This window comes from Passer domesticus, chromosome 3 (assembly GCF_036417665.1).
Source record: "Passer domesticus isolate bPasDom1 chromosome 3, bPasDom1.hap1, whole genome shotgun sequence".
NCBI lineage: Eukaryota > Metazoa > Chordata > Aves > Passeriformes > Passeridae > Passer > Passer domesticus.
Window position 1 is genome coordinate 100,225,711 of NC_087476.1, and position 13,388 is coordinate 100,239,098.

General features: G+C 36.8%; 1 protein-coding gene across 4 annotated transcripts in view; it reads right to left on the reverse strand.

The window, feature by feature from the left end:
- The window catches only part of AKT3 (AKT serine/threonine kinase 3), a 152,381-nt gene that overhangs the window by 86,297 nt on the left and 52,696 nt on the right, over nucleotides 1-13,388 (reverse strand). Inside the window, exon 2 of one of the 4 annotated variants that reach the window (XM_064414683.1) lies at nucleotides 2,043-2,118. The exons of the other annotated variants lie outside the window; for them this stretch is intronic. The gene's annotated coding sequence lies outside the window, so the exon portion shown is untranslated. The remainder of the gene's footprint in view (nucleotides 1-2,042; nucleotides 2,119-13,388) is intronic. 4 annotated transcript variants of the gene reach the window in all.

Sequence of the window (13,388 nt, forward strand, 5' to 3'; positions counted from 1 at the left end):
CAAAACCAGTGGTTTGCACCATGGCAATGCCACCACTCTTCCACCAATTCAGCACCCAACCCTACCAGCACCTTTAGGAAAAGCCAACTCTCTTTGAATGCTGTGATACATTTCCAAACTTGTGTGATCATTTTTTCTTAAAAAACAAAAATCTCACAATCAGGAAATTGGAGTAAACATTCAACACAGGCATGTTCTTCCTTTAATTGCTATGCATCTTTTGCTCTAGCATAAATCAGGTACTAGCCAGGAGTATTGATGGTGAATGAAAGTCCCAGTCCTTGGCCACTTTGGTTCACCTCAAATCCAGTAACAATAGTAATACCAGGGCAGTCCACTTGGGAAGGGAGGAGCAGCTGCAAAGGAAGCATGCAGTGTGTCCCATGTCCCTCTCCACTACATCAGCACTTGCACCCACACTGCTGAGACAGGTGTAAAAAAAGCACACACACCCCCAAAAAAAGGTTTGGACCAGATCAAAACAATTTCAGGTCACTCACTGTACAGCCACTATCAGCACAAAGGAAAAATGGGAGTAATTGGCTGGGGGCAAGAACGATGCAAAGGAGAAGGGGCTTCAGCATGAACTTAGGGAAGATTAACTACTAATTAATCAGACTGCTGCTCTGCCTTGTGAGTGCAATTCTTGTTTTCCAGTCAAGCTAGAAAATCAGATTTAAGTGATTCAAGTTTCTAAGATCAACTGCATCTCTAAGCGATGAGGCCACGATGGTTCTGACAAATGAACTTCCCTAACACAATTCCACATTCTGTACAACCAAATTATATCCTGACCTATGTGTCAGAATATAGTCTGTCATTTACTCTACACATATATACAGAAATTATAAATTAAAAATGTGTAAACTATACAAATCTCTGTACTCTGACAAATAACTGAAAAATCACTTAGAATGGACAATTAGAAAAGCTAGAAATACAATACTTCTGTATGTATTTTTGAAATAGCTACTACAATTTCATAATACTGTAAAATCTTAGCAACTTAGAGATCCCAATATAAATTGAAATTTTGAGTTAGATGTGAAATATGTCCTATCCTAACACTACTGCTAAGAAGATAAGAACAACTTGGTCAGTAGTTTCTTAAATTTAAGATTAAAATTAAAGAAGAAAAAAAAATCCCCAATTCATTTATAACCTCAGAATTCTATATATTTCTAAAAGCTTTCACAGCCTTAAATTTAATAAAACAGTTCATAACTCCCCCAAAAGAACCATAACACAGTTCAGTTCTAATAAACATGTTTTACATTGATTTATTTTGCACTATTTTATTGCATTACAATTGCAATAAATATTCAGGCAAATGAGGCGTTAAGAAGTCTTTTGTTTCAAGTTTTTCCAGCCTCTTAATTATAAGAAAGCTTGAAAGAGAAGCAAAAATGCAAAATTTTCAGCCCTGCCATTTTATTAGCACAAAATTTTTGCATCCTTTTCAGTCATTTTAGAAACTTTTAAAACACAGCTATAAAATATGACCCCCAAAATTCCAGCCACAAGATGGAACTGAAAGATGACTGACCTGGATAAACCATACAAATTTATCTCACCAAGCTGAGGATGAAGTTTGTTACTCTTTTTTCACTAACAGACCAATCTTGTGGTTTCTGTGCTACTAGCATAAAATTTCTTCCTAATCTGACTGCTGAAAAATGCTTAATGACTTAGCCTCCAAAATGGTCTAACAACTTATAGGATGACCTTACTCAGCAAACTCTACAATTAGTTTATTCAATGCAGAAGTGAAATTTCATACATGAGAAAACACTGATAATCTCCTCCTACATCTGGCTTTTCTGAAATTCTGATTATACATACAATAATTAACTGGCACCAAATATTTAACATTTGTGACACCAAAATAATAGGGACCAATAAGGAACTGTAATTTTCAAAAAAATATATTTGCATTTCTATGGAATTAAGTAAACAAATCTGATACGCTTTTAGTGACTTTTTTCCCTCTAGAAAATAAACAGCACAATTCTCTAATTAGCAAAAATGAAATGGAAACTTACAACACTGACTTGAAAATCCTTGTGCAAGTCTGTACTGGTGATGTCACAAATGCTGTCACATCTGAGCAGGTATTGTCTGTAGAAGGTTCAAAAATGTCCATTTTAATTAAAGCATTTATTGAAGGTAGTCGTGTGTTTTGCTTTAATTTTAACGGCTTAGAGAATTCCTTAAGAATCATGGCTGAAACTCTCCTTAAAAATAACAAATTAGATAGAATCAAAATAGCTGAAATACAAGGACCTGATCTGTAATGGATAACCATGTAAGAGTGAGGAGAAATCCATACTTTATGCTTCCTTCAGCCTTTAATAATGATGTTTTCATTACACTGATGTAACACTCATATTTTCTAATTTGCTTTAAATGAACTACAAATTATCTCCTGAGAGTACTGAAATGCCAGTGATAAAGTACTACAACACAGAAAACACAACTTCTCCATGCTTGCAGTTATTTTTAAATTCAATATTTTAACATCATGATACTTTGAAGCCAGCCTTTGATACGTCCATTTCTCCCCACTGCAAAAAAACCACTGTTAAACAATTATCTTTCTTTTGTCAAATCCTCACATCACTGGTCCAAACCTCAGAGACAGAGATGGGGACTCTTAATCACCTAGATGGAAGTTTTAATTGTCTGAAGAACACCTTGTCCTTCTCTCTTTTTTCCCTATGCAATTTTGGAGCATGGAGCTGTCAGAAGGACCAAGCTCTACTATGGGAAGGGATCTGAGCTGTGTAGGTGCCCAAAGAACTCTTAAACATCCATCTTTCTGTTTGGAGCCTAACTAGATGCCTAAGCTTCTTAGGATGCAAGTCATCCACATTCTATAATAATTTCTTTATGTCCTTTCCAATACTTAAGAGTGATAAAAACCTGGTTACAGAACTTCTTAATAGATCTTTTAGAATTTCATGTCTGTGACATAAGAACTGGAACAAACAACAACCAAATAAAGCTATGCTTTTATTTCATATTTCAAAGAGGGGAAAAAAAAAAAAAAACCCCTCATGCCAGAATGAGGTATGAGGACATATGGCCAGTCTATCACCTGACTACCAACCAGCAGTACCAAAGCTGCCACATGTTTGTTAATCCCGAGAGGTAAAACGCTGCTTTGTCTTTGAGGGTCGTACTGCAGATGAGCGCCCCTTATGATGCTGATGCATTTTTCCATGCTGACGTTCACCAGGGAATACAGCTTCCACAGCAGGAGAAGCAACACAAATTTTTCATCTCCTCGAAGAGACTTCCACATTTCTGCTTACTGAGTGTGCACACAAGAATGCCAGGCATCAGCAGCACAGCTGAAACAGTTTTAACAAAACCTTTTCTTCTGAATGTCTACAGTTTAATTCAGTTAAATTTTATATCTTGACTATTTAGTTTAGGTACATTAGGCATATTTAGTCTTAATATTTAAGAATATTGAGTTTTCAGTGACAGCTTGGTAGGGAATAAGAGATTCAGATAACAGTTTGATAGGAAATGACTGAAAGTTAGTGATACGATTATTCATTTACAGACAGTAACCTCTCTTCAGACAGTCCATGATTAAGGGGAGAAACATTTCCCAGAGATCTGGCTGTTCTCTAATGTACTTATCATTTTTGTAAGCAGCAGAAGAAGGGCATGTGTCAAGGGATCAATGATCAGTAAGCTACAGAAAAACTCCAGCCCACTACAAGATTCTGAAACAAACCTCATTTTTCAGATTCTCCTAGCTCCAACAAAACCCTTCAGTGTATTCCAGGTGAAATTTCCCCTAAATCTGCAGAAGGATGCTTTGCCCTGAAAAAGCTGATCTGCTTGGCCTGGAATCTGGTCCGAAGACAAAGCAATGCAAGCTCTCTATGGGGAGCTACTGTGGCACCATACTGGTATTTTTTGGTGCTGAATATGCTAAAAGGCTGGCCTGGCTCACCAGCTTCAAACACACATCTGTCCCTTTGAAGTGAGACTTGACAGATAAGCTGCTGAACTGACCTGGAGGCCTATGACTGGCAGGTCAACCTCTTTATGCTATAAAAGTCCAGTCTGCTTTCATACAAGCTAGATTCTTCCACAACCCTTTCTTGAAACGTCTGGAGTTTCTCCTGTGGAGTTTGGGACACCTCTCTACAGTTATTTCCCAGGTACTGAGAGAAAAAGAGAGAAGTACTCATGCCTGGAATGTGGTGAGATACATCAAAACCTCCACTTAATGTTTCTTTCACTAGCGTTAATTGCTATAACATAATTTCTTTAATATAGTGCACTACATCATTTATGTTATACTATAGTTGACTGGTATTTTTTAGCTTTTATACTGTGTAGTAATTTTGATTAAGATCTTCTATCTGTTCATTTGTTACAATAAATAGCTTATCTTTTATAAATATATCTGATTTGCCATTATTAAAACCTGGAGGATAAAGTAATTTAATCACTCTATAATTCCTTAAATTTAAATTGCTGACAATATCTGAGGCTAAGGAAGGATTTACCTTAATTTAAACCCCTTTCTGTGAAAGAGTTTAAAAACACAAGGGAGTTCTGCCTGCACCTCCAGCTCAAAGAAAGAGCTTCTCTAATGAAGTTTGTCTAAGCCTTCTACTCCTTCCTGTGAGAGCACCTCAGCTGATCCACCTGAGGAGAAACTCTTCCTCCTCCTCCTCCTCCTTTCAGTCCTGCTGCCCAGTGGTCTTCCTTGTCTGATTTGTCACTTGAGCAGCTCACTAGCCCAATAGGTTAAAAAAAAAGCAGGGGATGGAGCAGGTGGAGCAAGGCAGAAATAGAACAGCTTCCTGCAAGACCAGATAAACTGACACCATCAGCTGGCAAATCATATTCTTTCTGAATTCATCACAAGGTATCAAGGGGTCTGTGTCCCAGGCAGGGTCTACCTGAACCTCCCCCTTCATCAGCAGTGCAACATTTGATCTGATTGGATATAAATATTAAATCATCCTTTAGATACTGTTTTCAAAACTTCCCTCTCTCCATGACACAGTGGATGGATATCTGCCCAAAGGACCTGGTTATGTGAGTAACAAGTGGGAGGGCTGTGTCTGTTCCTACTGCTGATTGTACAAACACCCAGGCAGACCTTGTTGCCCCTCTCTCTGTAAAAGGATGCTCCTGTTGCCTGCTTTTTCATCTTTCATGCAAGTTTGCTCCTTAGGTGAAAGTGCAAAAATAGTAACACTAATCACTTCAGGAAAAAAATACACAACACCTTTAGCTCCCTACATCTGTAATTGTGCCACCACAAAGACAACATTTGTATTCTGAACTCAAGAACACAAAGCACACTACAGAAAGTACCTTTACAGTGTCTTTAAAGAACTCCATTTACTTAATACAGAAAAAAAAATATGAAGAAATTCCTTCATTACCATGAATCAGTACCTTCACTTTGAAAAATGTGGATCTAATGGGTTTAACAACACAATGAGAAAACAAAAAACCACAGCAACTGAGCTATGCAGACACTCCACGTCAATAAGACAGCTCTAACTTTCCATATTACTCTGTAGGAAAGGGCCAAACTGGTGGCAAAAGCAGTGCCCAGCTAAGAAAGACCATGAAACACACCAGAAACTATGATAATTCTATCTTTTAATACTGATGCAGTGTTTCTCAAATAGCATGTCAGGAGGGACTTCAGGAAAGAGCAACTGGATTTTTACTGTTTCATTTAAATAACACTCTCAGCAAGTCTTGGACAAATTCTCACCAAATTTACATTTCAGTGCTAATCTGAGTATCTCATGTGCAAATCTGTATAGGACATTTTATGATTTTTATTCATGGCATCATATATTTTAAGATGAACAGGAACATCTCATCAGTTCAGCAGGAGTTCTTAAAAAAAAACAGGTGACAGAATTTTCTCCCATTACGCAGGTACTCGCAAAAAAACTATTTGTTTTTTTTAATGCTTATCTACCCAAATCCACTCTGGTTTGATGATATCAAAATATTCTTCTAAATATTTTTCAATATTTCTCTTAATCATCCTCATCTTGGTTTTGAATACAACTGAATTCAACTTTCAGCCATAGATCTTTTTCAGCTGCTAAAAAAAAGGGCTCCTTTATGTTTCTGCAGTGAGGTTCTTTCTCACAGCAAGGCAATCCCATATTCCTCAATAACCACACAGGCTCTCAGAATCTCAAGTTCTAGAGGCATCCTCTCCCATGCTGAAAACACTACCATTTTTCTTCTCTATTTTCTTCTCTCTGGCATGTAAATATTCATTTAAATATTAAATATTAAAAGAGAAACTGGAATGGAACCATGAATTCACATTCCCTATGCTAATTTACTTCTCAGTGTTCTTACTATGCATCTTGAAAAGCTTCAAGGAAACCATTTTCTGCATTACTTGGCTAGGAGCTATCAGGAATTATAAGCATTTAAGAGCTCAAATATTTTATTTCATACAATGGATTTCAATTTTTTTTAGTTCATGAAACTCTACCATTTTCCAGCAGAAACACGGTGTCCTAAATATCAAAAGAAATGCTATGTCCAACACTCTGAACAATTTGGTTCATTTTTATCCAGTAAGCTTTTGTATGCTCTTCCAAAGTAGTCCACAGATCCCCCTGAATCTGCAAACAGGATGAAAACTGCTTTATTATTACTTGTAGCTATTATTGTTTTTAAAATAATATTTCTTCTCAAGATTCTCCCTCTTCCAGCTTCATGAGTGGGGTTAGCACTGGGGTGGAAGAAAGCTGCCCAATTAAATCTGATATGCAAGTATTCATCATTAAGAGGAAAAATATAGGTAAAAATAAGAAAAACAGTTATTAAAAAGGTAAAGAACTAGCTCAAGAGACCTTACAAAGAAGCAGAATATTAATGAAAATATTGAGGCCAGAAAAAATGGCTGCCATAACTAAGAAATAAAATAAAGTAATTCTTCCTTCCAGCTCTCTCCCCTTCCCATCTGCCAAGGTCCACTTGAATGTCTTAACGGAAAAGTAAAAAGTGATTATGGGAAAAACATCAGTATGAAGCATGAAAAGCTACCTAAAGAGGGAGGAAAATGAAAGATGATAAAACACGTCAGCATAAGAAATAGTCAGGAGGTGCCCCAGCAGACAAGGTTGGCATGATTTCCATATGACATCTTCCTCAGTGACCTGGACTGAGGTGTGACCTGAGACATCTTAGAGCTTCCACATGATACTACACAGTACCCAACAGTCAATAGCCACATCTATGGCTAGGAGAACAGAAGGATTTAATCTCACAAAACTGAGTGGGCAAAGATGAAAGCTTAACATTGGATATATAAATGTGAGGTAATGTATCTAGGAAGAAACAATACAAACTATGCCTAACAATGTTTACTTTAGAATCATAAATTATGCTTTAGTTGAGTCCTGGATTCATCACTGACTGCTCCATGACATAGTAAGTGCATGTAAACAACAGTCAAAAAAAACCTGATGAAACATTGGGCATGTCAGAAAGGATACTGAGAGCAAGAGACAGGATCTTGCTCCGCTGATCCAGAAAACAGTGCCCACATCTTCATTACCTTGCACAGTCTTGCCTCCAAATCTCAAGAAGAGTGTAGTGGAATTATGAGAAATCACAGAGAAAGGAACCAAAGTGATCCAGGCATTAGAACAGCCACCTTTTCTAAGATAGGATGAAAAGACAAGAGCTCTTTAGTTTGGAGAGGAAAAGGTTGAAGTTTACAAAATTGTGAAGGCAGCAGGAAAGTGCAGAAGTGCTCTTCACCAAACACCACATTGCAATAGTCAGGGTCCTTGGTGAAACACATCCATAGCTTTGCCATCTAACATTACTAATGCAACAATTCTGAACACTAGGAAAGTACAAGGGGAATAAGAAGCAAGAAATGGGCCAAACTTGCAAGCTCTCTCTAAACAGCACATCCTCTGCCACCACAGCAGACAGAATGCTGAGCCAGATGGGCCATTGGTACGATTCACTTGGCTATTTCTCATGGTGTGCTTACTTCAAAAAAGATTTCCCGGTTTATAATTCAAACTGCATTGCAACAATTTAAAACCACAATTTATTTTCTCAGTGTGCACATGAAGACACATCATATTATCACTTCTCTTTTCTTATTTAACCTCAGTAATTGCAATTCATTCAACCTATACTCATAGGTCCCCAAATCATTGATCTCTCTCACTGTTGATGTCTGTATAATAGTCTTTGTAATCTTGAACTGCAGCACCCAGAAATGGATGCATTTGTACAACTAAGACCTTAAGTGCCCAATGGAGCAGAAAGATGCATCTTACAGGTTCTGTCCCTGTTCATGCACTCATGGATTTGCCTTCTTCGCAACAGCAAGATATAATTAATGCCCTGTTTGTCATCCACGGTACCTAACAGACTTTTTTTCTAAAGAGCTTCTTACCTAGCCACTCATTGAACTCCATTAACTTCTTTTTAAAGATCATTCTAGAGTGCATGTCAAACTTAATCCCCCTGAACAGCTTCCAGCTCCTCACAGAACCACATCTCCACATTAGCAATACCATTCAGAATTCCAACCCCATCCTCCAGCACACCTGCAGTCCTTTTCATTTTGGAGACATCTCAAAATATTATGAACCATTTTCTTTGCCATTAGTCACCACGTCAATGAAAGTACTGTTTAGGCAGAAGTCAGGAAAGAGCCTAACAAATTCTGCTTCATATTTACTTCTATTTTGATATGGAATCTTTAATAATTATCCAAAACAGTCTTCTAACAGTTTTGCTCTTAGAGACAAACCTCACATTTGTTTCATCTAATGCATGAATCCTTTTTTCCTTATGAAAATGTAATTCACAGAATATTAGAAGCCTGAATAAATCCAAGACACAACATTCAAAGCCTCTAACCTATACACAAAGACTGCTACCTTGTCAATAAGAGGAAATTTGATGACTTTCATACAAATTAACCTTGCCAAATACACAGTGACTCATCTGTTTTTCTAGATGCTCAGAGTCTACTTGTTGTAGTATTCTCCCTTTAGTTAAACTGATGTTAAGCATTTAGCCATATTAAAACATATTTTGTTTGAAGATAACAAACATGAAAAGCAATCCAAATAATCTTCCCAATGTTATTTATTAATTACTGTCTATGTCACCCATAAATTTTATCATCAATGATTTTGTTTGTTTTCCAAAGTACTGAACCTGTCAGAGAGCCAGTTATAAAACTAATCACTGCTGAATACAAGAGTATCATCATATACATTAATCTCCCAAATTTTCAGTCATACTTTCCAGTTTGACTTTGAGTTATATAAAACTTAGAAGGAAAAAAAATGAATCCATCTTAGTCTCATAGAATTATGAAGGAAGAAAAGAAGAAACCATCTTAGTCTCAAACAAAATAAAGTATTTATTAGAGGTCTTATTCCTTTGTGTACAACAGGCCACATGACTGGTCTTTAACTTTGACATTAAAATAACATAGTAAGTGTGTTCCAGAATAATGATGTAATTAACTCAAAATGCCTACTGCAAATATAAAAGAAAAACACCTTCAAATATTCAACAAATACCACCTTGCCACGACTATTGTTATCTGCTGCTGCCAATCAGTATTGCTGTGGCTGTACAAAGACTCCAGTGCACCAGACTGTCGCTAATTATGTATATTCAAGTGATTAGCAAGCACTTGTTGCCTTGTTCACACCACCCTCCAAACAGCAGCCTTTGAGAGGAGAATAGACTGTAAATTTATTGAGAGAACACTGTTAATCCTTTGGGGAGAATGTAAATGTAAACAGGACTACTCTACATCAAGGTGCTTTGACAACAAAAATCATCTGCATAAACACATGCTCAACAACAAACAGGTGTTCTATTTCACAACTAGCGCCCATTTGATGCTTTCAAGTAAGCATTATGCACAAACTGTTAGAAGTACTTTGAAACCAGCTGCAATTACTATAATTAGCTGTTTTCCTACACTTTGGTGGGTTTTTTTCCTATACCTGTTCAGTATTGTGTTGGCTGCAATCTGTAAACCAAAGTGAAGCTAAGGTTCTAGCCTCCTGCTCAAAGTTTGCCATCCTCTCAGTTCAGCAAGCCCTATGCTAAGTTCATACATTAAAGTGCCACCAGTTAAAAGACGATGTTGGCATTAAATAAGTTAACAGCCCTACAGTTGTCAGGTCACTCATCTAACACTCATCATGAATAGGAAAACAAGGACAATTACCAAAATAGTACCATAAAAATAGCAAGCCTCCAATGTTCAGGATTTCCCTTTTTTACAGAAATGTCCCTAGGAACACAAGATATTTATTTTTAATAGCAAGAATTTTACTTCTAGTCCTATCAGACAATGGGTAGTAAAGATTGTTGCTTGCAGACAACTACTCACTCTAATATGCTCCAAGTAAGCTTTTTTAAAATTATTATTATTTAAAATTAAAAACATGCTTCCTTCTGTTTAATGAATACAAAATACATACAAAGCACCTCTACTTCTTTTCAAATTTTATTAATATTATGTGTTTAAACATTTTTCTAGCCTATCTCAGCCTTCCATGGCATCTACACAACTTTGTTTTCAGCAGTTCCAAATATTCCACCACAGTGATGGATTTCCATAGGTGAGTTCAAGATGAACAAGTCTAGTGGCCTCGTCCAAAGTCAAACCATAATGGACTAATTTCCTAAGCCTGGTAGTGCCACCTACAGATAGCTAAAATCCAACTCTCCTACCTTGTACTTTGCCAGATTTTAACCACTGAACTGAATAATTTCACATTTAGCACCTGCTGAAAGATTTTTTTTGCCTGCAAATGAAAAGCTCAACAAGCTAAGACTAGGACTTCTAAGGGAGTAAGAACATTACTGGGAGGAAGGGCTACAGTTTACAGTACTAAAGAAGGAAAGGCAGCAGAAAGAAAGATACTCCTTCATCGCTGATGAAACAGGCAGGAAAATCTATGAACAGCATAAGAAAATCTAAAGCACAGCACCTTTCCAAGACCTGGAGACAGTCTACTCTTGACCAGTTTATTTGACATCCTCCACTAACATCAAAATGCACCTGAGGTCCTTATAATACTTTTTCCATCTGTAACAGAAGACTTCTGGGTCTGGATGTTTAAGAGTGCTCTATACATTCTTAACTGCCACTACTTTCTTCCCACCAGCTTCTGCTCAGCTGGAAATGATAAAAATTCTTCAATTGTATTGGGTCAGCCAAGCAATACACACTGTATTCATAGAAATTATTTCCTAAGAGGCCAAAAGAATGACCAAAAAGATTAAGAGTTGCAATACTACAAAATAAAAAAAAATTAAATAATTTTTTAAAAAGGCAGAAAGCATTGCCTAGAACATTCCAGGAAAAGCTAACTTTTGGGATTCTTCCAGAGACACCATCCTTTGTAAAGCCCAGAGGACAGCAAACCAATAGGTACTCTCATTATAGTGTATGAGCTCTTACGGCAAAGATGTACATAGTGAGCCCAACAACTTCTATTGTACAAGCAACCCTCACAATGACACAAACAATTTGTTTTCTATGCTGCTTCTTTCTTAACAAACAGACAAATCTGGTAAGTTATAAAAACAAAAAAGGGATTATTGTATATACAGGCTGTATATTCAAATATATGTTTCTTCATTCAAATATGTTTATTCTTTCATATTCAAATATGTTTCTTCATATTCAAATATGAAGAAACACAAGATTCAGTCACTTTAAGCTTTTCATGTACACTAATAGCTCTAACATTGTCTTGCATTGGTCATCTTTGTGATTTGTGTTCCTAGCTCTCACTGTGTAATAATCCAAAATCAAATTTCACACTATAGTAGCACTCAGCCACTTAAAAAAAATGCAAACACTGCATGTCATCAACACCACTATTCATCCCACCTGCAGTAAAATCAAAGCAGTTACACATCTTTTTGGTAAGGGGTATCTCTTTTATGCCAGTTTAATTCCCTGAACCAACACTGCTTGCTTAGGTGTACACACCTACACCAGAAGATGTAGCTGAAATGCACATGTAAAGGTTGCATGAACTTAGCAGGCCCTTCTTTGCCCTCCTAGGGAGAGACAGATATGAGCTTAGCTAATCTCAATGGATCCCAATCTCTCCATCTCATCACATGAATTGGTATGCAATAGTTTAAGCTAAATCTGATTTTGTAGTAAAACATGGTAAGAGTTAGTAATTTGTTACAGAATTTCTGATGGGAACAGTAACTTCTACTGTCACTACAAGAAGAGGTTGCAAGGGGGGAAGAAACAGCTGTGAAATGCTTCAACAGCTCCAAGCAGAGAGACAAATCTGGTTCCGTTATTTTATTGTCAAGTAATTCAGCTATATGCTGAATAGCAAAGACTGTCAGGGTGTTCACTACTCATTCATATCACCACACAAAGTTACATGCAGACACATCCGCTTTCTGTTTGTTTGTTTGTTTAAGACTCTTTGTGAGACTCAAAGGCAACTAATTAGGAGAAATAGTGTATTGAATTCCAACATAAGGAGGAGGTTAGCCTGGTTTCCCATTTCCCTACACAAGCCTGTAGTGTTCCTGTGTTTCAAGTAAAGTTATAAGACAAAGTTAAAGAAGAGTCTGTAACAGAAGTCACTATCAGCATTTGCAAAGAAATGTGCATTATTTGTTAAAATATTAAAGGTTTACAAACTATCAACATCCTGGAAAATCCATGTTTATGTATACATTTACTTCAATAAATAGAGGACACAAATTTAAGCATGCATATGAGATCAATATGGTAACATTCTAAACAAATGCTTTGAAATTGCTAAGTCAAGGAAAAAATAAAAATAATAATCAACCATGGGTTCCAAAGAAAGAAACATAATTTTAACAGGAGATCATTCTTAGCCTTACAATACTACAGTTTTCTCTGGTTTATTGTTTCATTACATTCTTCTCTTAAAAAAACCTCTTCCATGAGTGTTGCATCCAGATTTTTCATTTTTTCCATGTATGATGATGAAAGCTGAGATCTTCCTAGAAAGAGTTGGACAGATGAAAAAGACAGATATTTTTGCATCAAGCTAAAGTTCTCAGCTAACATCACTAACAAGCATCATACGAGAGTATTATTTCAAGATTACACTCTCTGAACAAGAGTATATAGTGGTTACACATGCATTAGATCTGAGAAGGTCACATCTGACTGCTGGATTTCCTCAGGAAGACTGAGGAACTGCAGGGAGAGCCAGCCACAAAAGCTCATGTAAGCAAGCAGGGTGAAATCTGAAGGGGACAATAAACCCTTCCTTTCAGGATTCTAGGAGTAATCCATCAGGAATGAAAAGGTGACTAGCATGAGCCAAAAAATCACACCTACACAG